Here is an 18,490-nt window from a genome sequence, read left to right as displayed (position 1 = left end):
CTGGGACTTAGGCGGGTACATCACCCCAGCCTATGCCACCATGACCATTTCCTCTTCGAGGAAGGTGTCGACTTTATTAATACAGATCCTTTATGAAACCTTAATGAGGTTATCTATCGACAGTGATGTAATAACGATGCTTACTCACTGAATTAGTATTGGCCCTCTGTGTGTTACGTCTTAATACGCTTTTGTTATGGGCCTTACTTCCTTTAAAAACATGTATGCTAGAAAGTAGATAGAACGGCCCCCAATAAAGGGATGGCCACAAGTCAAGCAGAGGAAATGCCCTTGGGATTTTTTAAGGCATCATCTTAAACCTGATAATTGTGGGTGCCAGAGGAGAGCCGGAAGGGGACAGAAAACATGTTGATGAAAGGGAGGGAGAGGCATATAAGCAATAGACGTAGAGCCCCGTGTAGAACCGCAGGCCTATCCTGCCTCACGCTCATGCTCTGTAACCTGATCATGACCAAGTGAAAATTCCTTCCTTTACCAGATGTAGGATTAACCTTCTGCGAAACTGTGAGGGGGCAAAATTTATGTCCCCAGGTCACCAACAGAATTTGATCTCCTTGGACCGCTAACTCAAGGAAACTTCTTTCCTTTTGTTTTCTTTTCCACGATGGATGCCTCCGTGACCTGCTCATGGTCCGCCTCTGTCACTTCTTTCTTGCTTTCTCATGTACCAGAACCTTTATGTCTCTGGAGGATCTCTGCTTTCAGGGCCCAGACTTTGGGGAAGCTCATTTCTTCTGAAGAGTTTTTGAGAAATATTAACTTAACGTACAGCTCCTCCCCCTTTTAATATCTTTGTTTCAAAGAAGGTTTTCTGAAAATCCAGTGATTTAGCCCAAAGTTTGGATCTTGTTAGTATTTAATGCTGTATACGAGAGCCAAGGTGTTGGAACTCAGATAATCAGGCCTGTTTGTAAAGCATGTTGAGATTTTAGTTGTAAGGTCAGGTGGGGGGAAGGAAAGGAAGCTGACACTTAAGTCAAGACTCACCTGGGGAACAGCATCAGTATCTAAATGGGACACAAGGGGAAGCTGATGGGTGCAGAGCTGCAGGAGTCTCAAGGATGTGGTCTTAGTTAAGACATCAGTCTATGTTAGAATACTACCTAGGCCCGTCACTGGAACCATGGAAGATGAAGACGGTCTATCCTCCATGGGAACGGGCTGGCAAGGGATAGAAGTCAATCAGGGCCCCAGCCAAGTGGCCTACGGTTCAGACAGGACTATGGTCCCAAAAGAGGAAGGCGATTTAAACATAAATCAAGGCACAAACAAGTTTTATAACTTGTGCACAAATTGTCAGGATATGACAGCATCTCATTCCAGGTACCCCAGACACTGGGCTTCTTGTTGTCGCATTAATTCCAGATCTTATTTCCTGATAAGGTAGGCAGTCCTAATGTGACACTACCTTGGATGGGATTGCCTTCAGGAAGTAGGCAGGCTGAGTTACAGGGGTGGAGAAAACAAGGACGGCAACATGGAGCTTTTTAGCAAATCCCTCAACACCATAACTACATCTTATCTCATTCAACGATTTATTCCACAAACATGTATCTAGCACCTGCCATGTAGAAAGACTGTGCTAGGCACCAGCATCCTGCCTGTCTGGCCTGTAATGAGGATCAGCCTGATCTCAGCAGATAAGTCTTACTGATTCCCTGCTGGGGTGCCTGTACTTCTTTTTCTGTATATACTATGAGGCTGATTCAGTAGAAAGAAAATACTAGACAAGGAACAGGGGATCTAGGCTCTAGTTTCACCTATACCACTCACTGGTTATCATCTTGGGTAAATCATGTCTCTTCTCTGGTTTTATTTTCCTCCTTGAACGCATAAGGGGTTTGGGCCAGGTTATCATTGAGGTTGTTTTTTCACGCTTGATTAATCTTTGGTTACATGACTCTCTAGCCATCATTCATTCATTCACTCACCAATGATCAGATTTGAAAGGGGAGGAAATTGAAGATAAAGTGAAGATCATGAGCAAAAGATGTTCCTGTTATGGCTTGTATTTCCTGAGTATCCTTCGAAGGTTTAAGTCTCGAGAATGTAGAGCTTTGCAATGAGAAACACAGGAAGGCCTGAATTAAAGCCCCAGGAATCAGAGGGTTCGTAAAGCAATGGGGAGAAACCCTTGTGCTCATTCATTGTTTATCCACCCACAGAATAGTTGCTGGCCTCCAACAGGTCATGTCTTAATGAATGCAGTGGGTGCTCACCAAACACAGTGCTAATCAGATGTCCTGTGGAGAACTGAATGTGTGGTAGGCAGCCCCCCAGAATAACGACCAATATTCACAGCCAACACAGAATTGTGGAAAGCACAATGTGGAGTGAGGTGAAAGGTAAACTGAAGAAACCCTGGGCTGGTCAATGAGAGTTACAGCTGGCTGGGAGGAGGAGAGAGAGAATGGAAACAGGCACACCTAGCTCCCGGCAAAACTGCATGGTTTTAGGCTCATTTCCTCACCTCCCTCTGTCTTCTCCTGTATGCTGCTGGAATTTAGGAGAAGGAAGAGATTGCCTAATTTAAATGTTGGAAAGCTCGCTCTCTGAGAAGCCCGTAGAATTTATCTTCGTTGACTTCTAACAGCTCTCTCTCCACGTCAGTGGTTCTCAGGCAGAGTCAGTATTGCTCCCCAGGGGACATCTGGCATTGTCTGGAGACATTTTTGGTTGTCACAGCTGGGGCTGGGGTGGGGTGTATTCCTCTTACCCTTTGGGCAGAGGCTAAGGATGCTGCTAAACATCCAACAATGCACAGGACAGACACTTTATAACAAGGCATCATCCATCCCCAAATATCAGTGATGCTGACGTTGAGAAGCCTTTAGGTGATTCACGCATTAAGTCCTTCAGAGCACCTACTGTACTCTAGGCCCTATGCTAGGTTCTGGGAATCCAGTGATGAATAAGACAAACATGCTGTCTGCTCTCATGGAATTTGCAATGGGGAAGACTGAAAAGAAAGAAGTAGCAATAGCTTCCTTTTATTTATCGCAGGTTATAATAGGTTTCTTTCTTTCTCCTGTCAGCCCTGATTCCCCATGCCAATTCATACAACAGACGTTCACTGGATACCTGCTCCAAGTGAGACATTTTGTTGAGGAGGTGATGATGCCTAAGCCAGATGTGATCTCTGCCCTACAGAAGCTTGGTCTACTGGGAGAGACAGACATGGGAATGAACAGTTGCAATGCTAGGTGGTAGCTTTAATGGAGGTGTGTCCAGAGTGCTATAGGAACATACATTATGAGTGTGCAAGCCCTTTTGGAGGTGATGATGCCACTGAAAACTTTGTTCTTGCAGCTGGGTCTTGAAGAAATATTTTGAGTTCACTGGACAGAAGCTGAGAAAGGCAATTCTGTTTAAAAGACCAGCATGAACAAAGTCACACGGAGTGAACATTCATGGGCCTTGGTGACATGGCCGTGGCACGGTGTGTCTAGCCTATGGGCTACCTGAGTGAGAGTGGTTGGGACAGGGCTGGAGAGGCAAGCTGGAGCCATAACAAGGAGGGTCTTATAGGATATGTCAAGGTCCTTGAGAGATGTTTTAATCAGGATAGTGATGTGGTCAGGTTGCTGCTATAGGTGGGCAGGACTTAATCAAGCCCACCTTCAGCTACAGCTACCATGATTAGGTTTGTTTACTGCAGTCTTTCGTGAACCCCCCAACCAAGGTTGTTTTCTATCACTGATGTCTCGTTGTTCTCTGTAACGGCTTCTACCTCTACCAAGCCCCTGGGGGCCTGACATGAGCCTGGAATTCTTAGTGTGATTGGCCTGCATTCACCATTGATTTGGTTCTGCTGGCATCATAGACTACTGAGTTTGGAAAGGACCTTAGAGGAAGGGTAAGAGGCAGAGACTAACATTCAGTGACCGTTTCCTATGTGCCGGTAACAGTGCCTCCCTCATTTCCTATATATCTTCAGTACTTAGTGCTCAGCAGAAGCTCAATAAATGTTAATTATCATCATGGTTGTCATAACGTTGGCTCATATATTTATCACAACTGTTGGAGACAGATGCTACTGTTGTTTCCATTTTGTGTATGGGAAACCTGAGAGCCAGAGCTCAAAGTATCAATACTTCTGAAACTAGATAAGTAGACAAATGTTTACTGTAGTAACAAAGGAAAAGAAAACACGTAAGGAGGAACATGTCTTTGCCAGGCTGTGTCCATTGGTGTTTTTGGATCTAAGCACTATTGTCTGTCTTTCTTTCTTTTTTAGATATATACTTTTTTAATTGAAGTACAGTTGATTTATAAAGTTGTGTTAATTTCTGCTGTACTGCAAAGTGATTCCATTATATATATATATATATATATATATATATATATATACACACAATTTTTGTGTTCTTTTCCATTATGATTTATCACAGGATATTGAATATAGTTCTCTGTGCTATACAGTAGGGCCTTGTTGTTTATCCATCTATATATAATAGTTTGCATCTGCTAAGCCCAAACCTCCCACTCTGTCCCTCCCCAACCCCACCCCACCCCACCCCACCCCACCCCACCCCACCCCCTTGGCAACCACAGGTCTGTTCTCTATGTCTGTGAGTTTCTTTCTGTTTTGTTAATAACTTCATTTGTATCATATTGTAGTTTCTACAGATAAGTGATATATGGTATTTGTCTTTCTCTTTCTGACTGACTTACTTCACTTAGTATGATGCTCTCTAAGTCCATCCATATTGCTGCAAATGGCATTATTTCATTTTTTATGGCAGTGTAGTATTCCATTGTAGATATGTACCACATCTTCTTTATCCATTCACCACTTGATGGACATTTAGGTTGTTTCCATGTCTTGGCTATTGTGAATAGTGCTGCTATGAACATAGGCATGCATGTATCTTTTTGAATTAGAGTTTTGTCTGCATATATGCCCAGGAGTGGGATTATTGGATCATATGACGACTCTAGTTTTTTTGAGGACCCTCCATACTGTTTTCCATACTGTTGTCTTTCTTTTGAGGGGGACCTTTCTAATTTAAGAATTTGATTTTACTTGGTTCAGGAAAGCCTTCGGAGGGAAATGGCTGTGATATCAATTTTGGTTAAACTCTACCCAGTGGTTTTCAAACTTTCAACTATGACCTAAGTAAAAAATGTATTTTATAGTGAAACAAACATTTTACCAAGAAAACCTTAACCTTACCCTATGTGACACATTCTTAGATTTCCCATAATATATACTCTATTCTTTTCCATCACATTCCATTAAAAAAATGTTAGTTCTGACCCATGGTTTTAAAAAACACTGCTTAAACTATCTTATATCAGTTCTACATAAGGCTTGCAATCCAAAGGGGCCTCATCTGAACAAGCAATGATCAGTTCTGGATACAGGAACCATATTGCCTACAATATCCAGCTGGAGTCCTGAGCTCCTTTTTAAGCAGTAGCTGGTCCACAAAGAAAACCTGACCAAGTCAGGCAAGAAGCTCAAGGGTGGGTACAACATTCTGTAAGCATAGGAAATACATGCAAACTCATATTAAAGCAGCATGAATAAAAATGCGTATGATCCTCACGAAAGAAATGATGTTGCTGGACTCAGATACCATCTCAGAGGTCCATCCATCATGTGCAGTTTTGAGGGGGGAGAGCAAACCCAAAAGGTAAGACTAAAAGGTTGGCACGATAGTAAATAGGTCACTGCCTTTTCTTTCTTTTGGCATCAAGTGGGATAGTATTTAAAACCAAGGATGAACTAACTGTTTGGGCTCTATCTTCTAGTGTCTTGGCCCCTGGGCTTCTCCTCCCTCTCTGCACTACTGCCCCGTGCTAGAATATTCTGGCAGTGTTTTGCTTTTGTTAGGAGTAGAATGTACAGCAGGCTCATTACACGCAGCCAAGCTTTCACAGGTTTCCAGGCCTTGCTCCCGATCATACATTACGTTGTAAATAGCACGAGGTTTGTTTTTGTTTTTTTACTGCGTGAATAAACCTTATTTTAAAGTCCCTGGAATTTCATATATGTAGATCACAATTTCTATGCATATAAAATTATTCTGAAAAACAGGGAGAACTGACTTTTGTGCAAGTAAGCTAGACTTTTAGAGAAGCAGCGCGCCCCATTGTAAGATACGCCAGAAAGTGAAAAGAGTAATTGGTGGTGCTTTTTACAGCCTGATCTTTGTGGATTATTTGTAGCTTTTCTTTCTTAGTATTTGATTCCTTAAGAAATACTTGATTCAGCAGGACATAATTAAACAGGAAATAAAAATTTCCTAAGTTAATGCATGATCCTTCTCTCATCATTCTAATATTTAACTGAACTACTAAAAATGGTTTCTTTTTAAATATTTGGATTTTCTCATTTCTATTAAGCTTTAAACGATAGGTATCACCAGGAGAGGAATAATGATTGATTCTCATGCTTAGTGTATAAATTAAATCTTACAAGTCTTGAGTATAGCAATGTATCTGTTGAATAACAATTTCAGTAAATTTATTTACATGGATAAACAGGTACAATAATCTGTTCAACAGTATCTTTAAATGTCTTCTCAAGATTATTATAGTGATGGTTTAGGTACAGCTGGAAGCCAAAAGAATTATGCTTAAAAAAAAAATCAGTGTGTACACTTCAGTGTTGATAAGTAAGGGGTTATTAGTAGTGCTTGACTTTTATTTCTTTATTTTTATTTCTTTAGTTTTTAGCATCTTTATTGGAATATAATTGCTTTACAATGTTGTGTTAGTTTCTGCTGTATAACAAAGTGAATCAGCTATATGTATACATATATCCCCATATCCCCTCCGTATCCCACCCCTCTAGGTGGTCACAAAGCCCCGAAAAGCACAAGTTTTGTATGTGCAGAGGAAAGCTTTACTGGGACTCAAGACGTTTGCATATTAGTAATGCTCTGGAAGCTCTGGAAAGTGTGAGTTTCTCTTTTTATCCCTGGGGATACTTCTAGCAACAAAACCCTTGGCAAAGAAGCTCCATTATTTGAATGTTGCTGATTAAAAGGCAAAACACCAAAGGCTTCATAAAGCATGTAAAACGGTTTGATTTTCAATCTTGTGATAGAAATATCTTGGTGCATAGCTTCTCTTTTTGCATCCCCCTTACAACTTCAATCCTCCCATGCAGCTGAAAGACAGTTTCCAACATAGCCAGGTGGGAATGTGTTCTCTTCCTAAACCATTTTGTTTTCCTCACTCAAAGGCAGACTTGCCTCCCTCTCCACCCCTCCATCCCATAGGGTCCCTCTCCCATTTTGCGCAATAGTCAACGTGTCCCCTTATCCAAACAAGAAAGGAATGATGCCATTCTTTCGGATACTGGATTGACTGAGAAATTTATCTATCCCAAAGAGTTTTCTTGCCTGTAGGCATTTATAGTTTAAGCTTTTCATCCTACAGTGAGTTTCAACTTTTATAAAGGAGTTTCCGGCCTCGGCAAGCAAATATGGAGATTCTGGGAGGGGTCAAGAAAACCCCTAAAGTCTCAATAGGCCTACAGTCCTGTGAAACTTAAGGGAAATCTTAGACCCTTTGAGGTTAAAGGAGAGACAGAAAGAATGACCTGTGATTGATCCTGATGTATCGACCACCTGTAGCGCTCCCCTCTGCCCCATCCCCTGGCACACTGCTCTCCTACAAAAATAAAAGCCCATATTGACTCTGCTGAGGTTGTTGGAGGCCTGGTCTTGACAGGGGCCAGGAGTCCGGTCAAGAATCCATTCGCACTGACTGGCTCCATGATCAGAGCCCACTCTATCCCAACAGAGTCTGCCGGAGCACCCCTCCCCTTGCTCCCTGCCACAGCACTAAATTTAACCCACTTTCTCATTTGTACACATTTTCCAGCACCACTTTTATTTCCCATTTGTTGCTTTCTTTATTTCTGCCAGGGATACATGTTATGCTTCTTTTTTGCCATTTCTGCCGTTGGTTGCTTTTGTTGACAAGGAAGTCCTTTCCTTTTTGGTAATCGCTTATTTTATTTTATTTTATTTATTTATTTATTTATTATTTTTTTTTTTTGCGGTACGCGGGCCTCTCACTGTTGTGGCCTCTCCTGTTGTGGAGCACAGGCTCCGGACACGCAGGCTCAGCGGCCATGTCTCACGGGCCCAGCCGCTCCGCGGCATGTGGGATCCTCCCGGACCAGGGCACGAACCCGTGTCCCCTGCATCGGCAGGCAGACTCTCAACCACTGCACTACCAGGGAAGCCCTATTTTTTTATTTTTTAAAGATTACATTTTACCTTTTTTTTGTTTGTTTGTTTTAACTTGGTAGACTGTTATTTGCCAGGAAAGGAAAGAATGGAGACACTGGAATTCCTGTAATGACCAGGTCAGGTTTTTTAAAATTTATTATTTGTTTTTTAATTTTTTTTAATTATTTTTTTGGCTGCATTGGGTCTTCGTTGCTGCATGCAGGCTTTCTCTAGTTGCGGCGAGCTGGGGCTACTCTTCGTTGCAGTGCGTGGGCTTCTCCTTGCGGTGGCTTCTCTTGTTGTGGAGCACAGGCTCTAGGCGCACAGGCTTCAGTAGTTGTGGTGCTTGGGCTCAGTAGTTGTGGCTTGCGGGCTCGAGAGTGCAGGCTTAGTAGTTGTGGCGCACGAGCTTAGTTGCTCCGCGGCATGTGGGATCTTCCCGGACCAGGGCTCGAACCCGTGTCCCCTGCATTGGTAGGCGGATTCTTAACCACTGCGCCACCAGGGAAGTCCCTTATCTAATACATGAATGTTTCCTGAAAGATTGATGGGAGATTGCTGGCCTCAGTAGGTTGCCCATTAGATGTTAGATGGCTGCATAGCCCAGTCAATTTTCATTAACTCCATTTTCAAGGGGCAGAGGTTTTCATCTAACAGCCTAAGATGTTCCATTTTTAATACTCTTTTTGCATAATTTACTGCGTGCCAGGTACTGTGCTAGTGCTTTACATGAATCATATAACTTAATCCTCACAACATTCCTCTGAGATAGGTTTGATTATTAATATTCTATTTTAAATTTTAAGGAAATCAGAGGATTTAAGGATCATTCCCCAGGTCATACAGGACGTTTGACTCCTTGATCTAGGATGACTGGTTGTACGTAGGAGCAGATCTAAGGAGTAATTAGACTGAGTCTTGGAAACAGTCATTTGAAACAGATGTATCTCTGGCCAAGGTCTTATACTTTTATGTGTAGGCCCTCAGAGAACACACAGGTAGTTGTGGGATTGATGGCATATTGAATAGTTTTGTTTATGGATTGTGTCTAAGGAGATATTAAAGGTTCTCACCTTGTGATTCACAAAAAGCATGCTAGAAAACGGAATTATTGGCAACAGGATGTGGTGTTGTTTTGCAGTGAGGCTAGGACTTTGAGCACTGTATTACCCAGAAGCTAGAGATGGGGTTCCGATGAGCTATCTGTAAACTCTTACCTGTTCCCTCTGGTGAGAGTTTTCGAAGCCCTTCTCAGCTGATGTCTTCAACTTACTGACTCTGCCCTGCCCAGTTTCTGAGTTTCTGAGTTTCTGATCAATACTGCAAGTAAGCAGGCAAGCAAACAGGAAAACTTGCTGTGTATGTGGCAGGCCCTGTTCACATGCCCAGTGATCTCAGCTGCCTCTTCCCCTCACCAGGTGTACTTACTGCAGACCTTATGAATCCCGATTAATTTCCTAGCTCTTCTGCTAAGACTTGCATTCCCTGAATTCCACCTCGTTTTGTGACCCTTACCTAGCCCAAGTGTTAACCCCTTTCCCTTGGGAGCTGAAACCTGTCGCTCAACCCCAATTTCTTTTGGAATCTTTTCTTCAAACTGCCTGGAACCATGATTCCTGGTGCTGTGTGCTTGGCTTTGGGTGTTGCCATCGTCTGGAGATTTCCTGTTGCCGTGGCCCGTCCCGTAGACCTCATCTCCCATCCTTTCTAAGATGGCAACTCCAGCCCAAATCAAATGAAGTTTGAAAATTTATTGGAATAGTGAGTACCCTCCTACTTTCCAACCACAGTTTATGGGCTAAGCCACATAGCCACGTCATTTCCTTTGTCCCCAAACTTATCCCGTCGCAGCCTTCTCTGCTTTCTCACTCGCCAATTTTCCCGAAATGGATATTGTTGTTTGAACTCATTCACTCACTCCCTTAGCCCTGTGCTATGAACAACTTACCCGAAGGACAAGAAGGCCCCCCTGCATCAACAACAATGAAAGGCTATGAAACAAAGCAATTTTTCTCCTAAAGCTCAACTGCCTATTTGCTGTTTGCAAAAGAAAAAAGGGTAGAGAAATAACCGAGCTTTCTCCGCTTCCTCTGCCTTTCAAGCAGCACATTAATATGGCTAGTTAGTGCTTTCCAGTTTACGCCATCAACATTGTAAATTCAGTAGCTTGAGTCTCACAGTGATTTTGGTATAAGCCTTTAATCTTAGTAACGATTCCTTGATCAGCTGTGTCCCTTCCAATTCAGAGGTCATTAGAGTTCCCTGTTGAGAACTCCCCAGCTGTTCCAGCTCAGTGTATGTATATTTATTTACAGGGCTTTTGAACCACATTTGGGTATGCAGGATATCAGCTCCTTTTAGAAGCTGGCGTTCCAGATCATCTCCTGAAAGTGCAGCAGAACTGGGAGAAAACCAAGCCCAAGGTGCAGTGTGTTTGTGGTGCTTGAGATGCGACTGGCATCCTGCTTTAACTACCCCAGGGTTAATGGCAGGCCTGCCAGAGCCTCTTTGTTGCTTTCAGAAAGGCCAATTTGAAACGAAAAGCCATTTTCCAGGTAGGATATCATTTTGTTGGCAAAGGCAGGACATTTAGATAAGGAAATCAAAATGATCCACCGAAAAGTGAAAAAGTTCAGTCAAACTTCATTTGGTCTCATTCTGAGCCCAGAACAAAATGTACTTGCTTGAAACGTCAGGCTAAAAGGGTTTGCATCTAGAGACATCAGTAAAAAGACTTCATAGTGATCAGTTTCACGTCCTAGCTGATCAGCGTGGGAAAATACACATTTCAGAAGACTTTGTGAAAAACTTGTGGCATCAGGTGGCACCTAAGTGGATTTGAAGGATTAATATGTTTCTCTTAGGGACTTAAAAGTAGATAGCCATAAACTTCTAGAGGTGACAAGGACATCATAGATCACCTGGGTCAACCTCCTCAATTTCCAGATGATGGAAATGAGAGGATTCAAGAGGGAAATTGCTTGCTGACATTCACACAGCAAGTTAGCAGCAGAGTGAAGATGAAATTCCAGGCGGTGATTAGAGTATTGGGACACCCCTCCCTCGTTTTAAAACTATAGATAGGGCTTCCCTGGTGGCGCAGTGGTTGAGAGTCCGCCTGCCGATGCAGGGGACGCGGGTTCGTGCCCCGGTCCGGGAAGATCCCATGTCCCAGGGAGCGGCTGGGCCCATGAGCCATGGGCGCTGAGCCTGCGCGTCCGGAGCCTGTGCTCCACAACGGGAGAGACCACAACAGTGAGAGGCCCGCGTACCGCAAAAAAAAAAAAAAAAAAAAAAAAAACGAAAAAAACAAAAAACCCCACTATAGATAGATTGATGGTATATTTCATATTGCTACCCCAAATAAGGGAGGCAGTAGAGTAGTCGAAAGAGCAAAGCTTTGACGTTCGACAGGCATGGGTTTAGAAGCTCTGCTCTACTGCTAAGTAGTTGTGTGAACTTGGTTAAATTACTTAATCTCTGTGAGACTCAGTTTCTGCATTTGTGAAATAAGGATAAGGATACCTACCTCAAAAAGTACTTCTGGGATGAAATGTGATAATGCATGTAAACTGCCTGGTGTGATGCATAGGCAGTGACCACCACATGACAGCTGTTGACATTGTTATTTCTAAAGGAGTCCTTGGAAATAGCAGGTTCCCTTGTGCTTGAAGTTTTTTTTTTTAATGTTGGACTGGGGGTCAGAAGCAGGCAAAAATCTTCAAGCCTCTATCGGTTGAGGCTAGAGCCCAAACGATAATAAAGCTTCTCTGTGATTATATTGTGTCGCCAGGAAGAAATATAATTTGATTTACGAAAATTCAATTCAGGGAGCACTTCTGGAACCTACTTGCATGAAGCAAGGCACATCTGTGCAGCAGTAACAACACACAGAAGCACTTCTGTTGAAAAAGTGTCTTGCAGTAAAGTGGAAAGAATGTACGCAGTCTTAGCCTCCAGCTGGGAAGGAAATTTAAGAATATTTCCTGAACAAAGGCTAGTAGGCATGAGGTGTGTCATGTCTGATCATTAGGTAGTTCGGCTGGAAAAAAATAACATACACCAAGACAGCAAGCACCGTCAGATACTTCGTGCAGTGCTTGCAGAATTGGGGTCCTTTTATTTACTTTTTCAGATTCTCCCTCAAATTTCCTTCAGTTATCCACAGAATGACCTCAGGGATGCCCAGCTGGATTTTATCTCTTTTTCCATTAGCTCTCCCATTCTGCCACCAGCTTTTCTTTACCTTAGTGATCAATAGTGAGATCTCTTTCTATGAAAAATAACAAAGCCCTCAGCATTGCCATTCTTTTAGTGACTGTGGCTGGCTCAGCCTCAGGCCAGGAAGTCAGCCTTGTGGCTATTGATTTGATTAAGCTTTGTGAAGGAGAGGGGGAGAAAAGCTTCTTGTGTTGCTGTTAGATGAGCTAGTTCCCATGACTAATCTGGAGCCTGAATACAAAGCTGAATAATTGATACAGAAGCGAGAAATTGAGATACTTATGGGAAAAAAAAAAGATCAGATTCATGTGTTGTGTCCAGTGGATCCTCTGATGGTAACTAAATTCATTAAGGTTTGACTTATGAAGTATGCCATGATTAATTTTCTTTGGAAGTAAAAGAAAAACCAGGTACTTTTGACTGTCCTCTTAAGACCGCTGGTCTAGCCAGTAGAGAACATGGGTAGAGAGACCACTGTGTGCTGTTTGGATCACTAGGGTGCTTCAGGGAGAGGAGTTGTGTTCCCTTGAGCTACTTACGGTTCTCAAGTCTGCTTTCCATCCACCTCCAGTAACTCCCCTCCCCCAAGGAGATAATGTCACAGAAACATCTCCACAAAGAGGCATGTCCAGCGGGGGTGGGGGGGAAGCAAATGCCATGACCAAGTGCCAAGGAGATTCAGGCAAAAACAGTCTCTGAAGGTTTCATGGAACTGGTTTATGTGCAGCCGAGTTTTCAGAGAAGGAAGAGAAAAGTCCTATCATCCCTCTGGGCCTCCAGCTCACCGTCTGTACCTGAGGGGAATGTAGTGATTCTGAGGTTTTGACTAGTTCTAACATGATATGCATCCTGTTCTACTAACTACCTTTCACTGCATGACTTTTCTGTGCTAGGCAGTAGGCTAAGGGCTTTGCATACCTCATCTCATTTAATTCTTAAACAACCCAAAGAAGGAGCCAATATAGCCATCCCTGTTTTAAAAATGAAGCAGCAACCCGGAGAAGCAATTTACCTAAGATCACATAGCTAGTAGACGGCACAGTTGAGATTGGGCTCCGTCCTCCCTGACTTTAAGTTCCTGGCTTCATCACGTTCTCAGCCTAGTGCACGTAACTGGCAAAGCCATTAGATCCTCTCCTCATTTCTGGCTCGTGAGTCCTCACTGAATATCAGATGACACTGTGACGGACACCAGCCATCCTGAGCACTGGCTTCATCTGGATTTGCTTTTCTCCAAGAAAGCTCTCATCCAGTAACTCATTAATGGCTATTATCTGAGATTCTGGGTTACTTGATTAAAAATTCTGAGCTCACAGAGAACAGAGTCCCATTAGAAAGGAACTTGGAGCACACATACTTCAATTAGGAGATGAGGGGATCAGGCTTGGGTGGGGATCTGTAGTGGAATGCCCTGTGCAATTAGGACAAAGTTTAAGTTGGAAGACATTGGGAAGGCGTATACATCAGCTTACCGTAACTGCTAGAACCCCAAATTCCCGCATCTCATTGGCATTACACCTTCAAAGTATATGTCTGTTACATGTCATTGACCAGTGCAGGACCGCAGTAGAGCTCTGCTCCACTCACTCATCAGGGTCTCAGCCTCTTTCCATCTAGCGGCTCTTCCGTCTTGTAGGGCCTGGGTATCTTCTAGCATCTAAAGGGGGGGCCACAGAAGGCTCAGCCACTTTTCAGCTCTTTGGCCCAGAGGTGACCAAAATCACTTCTGCTCGTTGCTGAAAATTAGTTCCATGGTCCCATGTAGATGCTGGGTGCTTGGAAAGTAGAGTCTAGCGGTGTACTCAGGAAGAGGAGGGCGTCGATTTTAATGGGCACGCACCATCTTCTCTGCCACAAAGAAAACAGAACGCAGGGAGTAGGCAGCATGAAGAAGGTGACAAAGGACTGCCTATAGTAACCATTACATGGTTTCTTTCTGTTTTCAGATCAGGGTCTAGGAGGGCATGTGCAATTGTAGGGCCTCTGTGTTATCCAACTCCAGGCAGCACCATTGACATTATCGTCTACATAAATGGCGTCTTCTGACGAGTACAACCATATGTCTTTGTTTTTAAAAAATGATTTGGGGTTGGGTGGTTTTCTTCAGGAATATAGATTCTCAACGCACAATCCTTGAACTTCTTCAAAGATGAAACCAGAAAGCAGAATACAAAGAGGCAGAGAACGCTAGTGTTACAGTGGCAGGATTGGATTTAAGACCAGTGAGACAGATGGTGGTGTGTTTTCTTAGAAGCAAACCAGGAAGCAACAGATTCGCAGACAAATTTTAACTGCCTTCATTCTTCTAATGCCCCACATGAGCAATGCAAAAGGAAGCAGGCTTCCTGAACGCAGCTGTCCCTCAAATGTTTTCCTTCCCACCTATTCCGAAGGAGGAAAGGCCCGCGGCAATAATTCCACCCCTAATATTATGAAATTCTGACCTTTACTCTGGCCTCTGAGCAACTAGAATTGATCATGTCCATAATAGAAGGCTATGAGCAGAACATAGGAAAATTTGTAAATCAGCTTGATGTACTTTCTGGGGGTGATGAGGATAGTTTCTGGCCTGGATCCGCACTCTGAAAGGCAAGCGTGGGCAAGTTCAAACATGAATGCAAATTGTAGAAACACTTTCCCCTTTAGAACGGCTTTAATTCCATTGGAATATTTCAGTTGAATAATTCCTCACCTTAGGACAACGAGAGAATACAGAAGCATAACTCACAAATCATTTTCTTTTCTTCCCAGTTGGCCTGTACTCGGGGGGATCATCTAAAGCCTGCCACAGTTGGTGTATATGACCACTTATCATGAAGTTGAGGCACCAGAGTCTCACTTTGGTTCATGGTAACTGTACCTGTCCAGCCACGGGATTCCTACCAAGAATTCCTTCCTGGCTGTTGTAGTAAAGAAGGCTGTTTCCTTGGATATTTAGGTTTGTGACTTCTATGATAAACGCATTCCACCTCGCTTCCTGTTCACTTAGCAGGCTTCTTGGGGAATAGGGCATATGTTGGAACAGCTGTCGGTGGGGGCAGGCAAAGGTAGTGAGGTGCTCTGTGGGTACCTGTGTAGGTACCCTAAAGACAGACTATCACAACCCTGCCCAGGCCTCCTCATTTCATTTTCCATCATAACAGCTTCCCAAGTAGTCTTAAGGCCTTAACCTCTCCTTTTCAATCCATTCTACACAATGAGGCCCCATTACCTTTCTTAAAGCACAGTTCTACTCCTGCCATTCCTCTGCTCAAAATTCTTAAATGATCCTAATTTCCAAAATCATAAAGCCAGATTCCTTAGTTCCACACGTAAGGCTCTCCATATTTGGGCCTCTTATTGCTTTTTCAGTTTTACCTTCCTACCACTCCTAATAACTATCATAATATACCCGGACAGTTCCTTTTTTTTTTTTTATTTTTTAAATGACAAGGTTACATGGATAACTTATTTATTTGAGGTTTTTAAAATAGGTTGTTACACTGTGATAAAGGTCGAACAATTTGGCTTGAATAAAGGAATCTCAGAATTTAAAAAAAAATTCACATAGCAAATCAGAAAAAGACCTGGGGATCAGAAGCCAGTGTTCTTTATACATTTGTTACAGTTGATGAACCTACATGGACACATCGTAATTACCCAAAGTCCATAGTTTATACTAGGGTTTACTCTTGGTATTGTGTAGTCTGTGGGTTTGGACAAATGAATAGTGATTTGTGTCCATTATGGTGGTATCATACTGAGTATTTTCACTGCTCTAAAAGTTCTCTGTGCTCTGCTATTCATTCCCTGCCACCCCACCACCACACACACCAAACACAGACCTCTGGCAGTCACTGGATGTTTTTATTATCTCTATTATTTTCCTTTTTTTCTGATATTTTTATTCCAGAGCAGGTAGCATCATCCCTGTAAAATGAATATTTACTGGTTTTGTGGACTAATATAGTTCAGATCCAACGTTCAAAATCCAAGATTCTTTCCCTTGGAGTGTTAAAAGTAAGTAGACGTATTGGTAATATAGTATTGACCCCCCATTCCTTAATAAAAGAAACATACAGTCTAATAAATAAAATTCTATGCCAATAGAAGCAGTTCTAAGCTTGGGCCTATAGGAATGAATGCAATTCTCTTCTAAATACAAATTTCCAACATTGCTTGAATCAACCATGTTGTTGATCCTGAATTCCTCCATAGATGCATTTCCTCCATAGTTACACAGCTTTGTTTTAATTAACTGAATAATTGTGGCAACAATTATGAGGATGATGATATTTTTAGGGAAAAAGATCAGTAAAATACAAACTTAAGAGTGTGGCAACTTGTCATTTATAAAGAAGAAGAAACCTATTCATTCTAGCATGGGAAAAGATAGTTATCACATAATGGAGTTTTTCAAGTAAATATGCAAAATGCCATTCACTATCATCATTGGGGTTTGCTTTTCAAATATGAAAATAAGCATATGCATAAATATTTAGGGATTACATGCTTTGTGCAATATACTTAGTGAGGTATCTTAATGAGGGAATATTTTGCATAAAATATACAGGAGTAAATGGTTCTTTTTTTAAAATATTTAAATTTTATTTTATTTATTTTTTTATACAGCAGATTCTTATTAGTCATCAGTTTTATACGCATCAGTGTATACATGTCAGTCCCAATCACCCAATTCAGCGCATCACCATCCCCACCCCCGCCGCAGCTTTCCCGCCTTGGTGTCCATACGTTTGTTCTCTACATCGGTGTCTCAAATTCTGCCCTGCACACCGGTTCATCTGTACCATTCTTCTAGGTTCCACACACGTGCATTAATATACGATATTAGTTTTTCTCTTTCTGACTTACTTCACTCTGTGTGACAGTCTAGATCCATCCACGTCTCAACAGATGACTCAATTTCGTTCCTTTTTATGGCTGAGTAATATTCCATTGTATATATGTGCCAAAACTTCTTTATCCATTCGTCTGTTGATGGGCATTTAGGTTGCTTCCATGACCTGGCTATTGTAAATAGTGCTTCAGTGAACATTGGGGTGCATGTGTCTTTTTGAATTATGATTTTCTCTGGGTATATGCCCAGTAGTGGGATTGCTGGATCATATGGTAATTCTATTTTTAGTTTTTTAAGGAACCTCCATACTGTTGTCCATAGTGGCTGTATCAATTTACATTCCCACCAACAGTGCAAGAGGGTTCCCTTTTCTCCACACCCTCTCCAGCATTTGTTGTTTGTAGATTTTCTGATGATGCCCATTCTAACTGGTGTAAGGTGATACCTCATTGTAGTTTTGATTTGCGTTTCGCTAATAATTAGTGATGTTGAGCAGCTTTTCATGTGCTTCTTGGCCATCTGTATGTCTTCTTTGGAGAAATGTCTATGTAGGTCTTCTGCCCATTTTTGGATTGGGTTGTTTGTTTCTTTAATATTGAGCTGCATGAGCTGTTTATATATTTTGGAGATTAATCCTTTGTCCGTTGATTCATTTGCAAATATTTTCTCCCATTCTGAGGGTTGTCTTTTCGTCTTGTTTATGGTTTCCTTTACTGTGCAAAAGCTTTGAAGTTTCATTAGGTCTCATTTGTTTATTTTTGTTATTATTTCCATTACTCTAGGAGGTGGATCAGAAAAGATCTTGCTGTGATTTATGTCAAAGAGTGTTCTTCCTATGTTTTCCTCTAAGAGTTTTATAGGGTCTGGTCTTACATTTAGATCTCCAATCCATTTTGAGTGTATTTTTGTGTATGGTGTTAGGGAGTGTTCTAATTTCATTTTTTACATGTAGCTGTCCAGTTTTCCCAGCACCACTTATTGAAGAGACTGTCTTTTCTCCATTGTATATCCTTGCCTCCTTTGTCATAGATTAGTTGACCATAGGTGCATGGGTTTATCTCTGGGCTTTCTATCCTGTTCCATTGATCTGTATTTCTGTTTTTGTGCCAGTACCATATTGTCTTGATTACTGTAGCTTTGTAGTATAGTCTGAAGTCAGGGAGTCTGATTCCTCCACCTCCATTTTTTTCCCTCAAGACTGCTTTGGTTATTCGGGGTC

The 18,490-nt window shown here is 42.2% G+C and overlaps 1 long non-coding RNA gene across 1 annotated transcript in view; it reads left to right on the top strand.

Annotated features, from left to right (window-relative positions):
• The window catches only part of LOC117196877 (uncharacterized), a 119,250-nt gene extending 108,630 nt beyond the window's left edge, over nucleotides 1-10,620 (top strand). Inside the window, exon 3 of the long non-coding RNA XR_007474800.1 lies at nucleotides 10,529-10,620. This is a non-coding gene — a long non-coding RNA (uncharacterized LOC117196877). The remainder of the gene's footprint in view (nucleotides 1-10,528) is intronic.
• Nucleotides 10,621-18,490: the final 7,870 nt, after the last annotated feature.

Source organism: Orcinus orca, chromosome X (genome assembly GCF_937001465.1).
Source record: "Orcinus orca chromosome X, mOrcOrc1.1, whole genome shotgun sequence".
NCBI lineage: Eukaryota > Metazoa > Chordata > Mammalia > Artiodactyla > Delphinidae > Orcinus > Orcinus orca.
The sequence above is the reverse complement of the archived record's forward strand: the minus strand, read 5'-3'. Positions and strand labels throughout refer to the sequence as shown.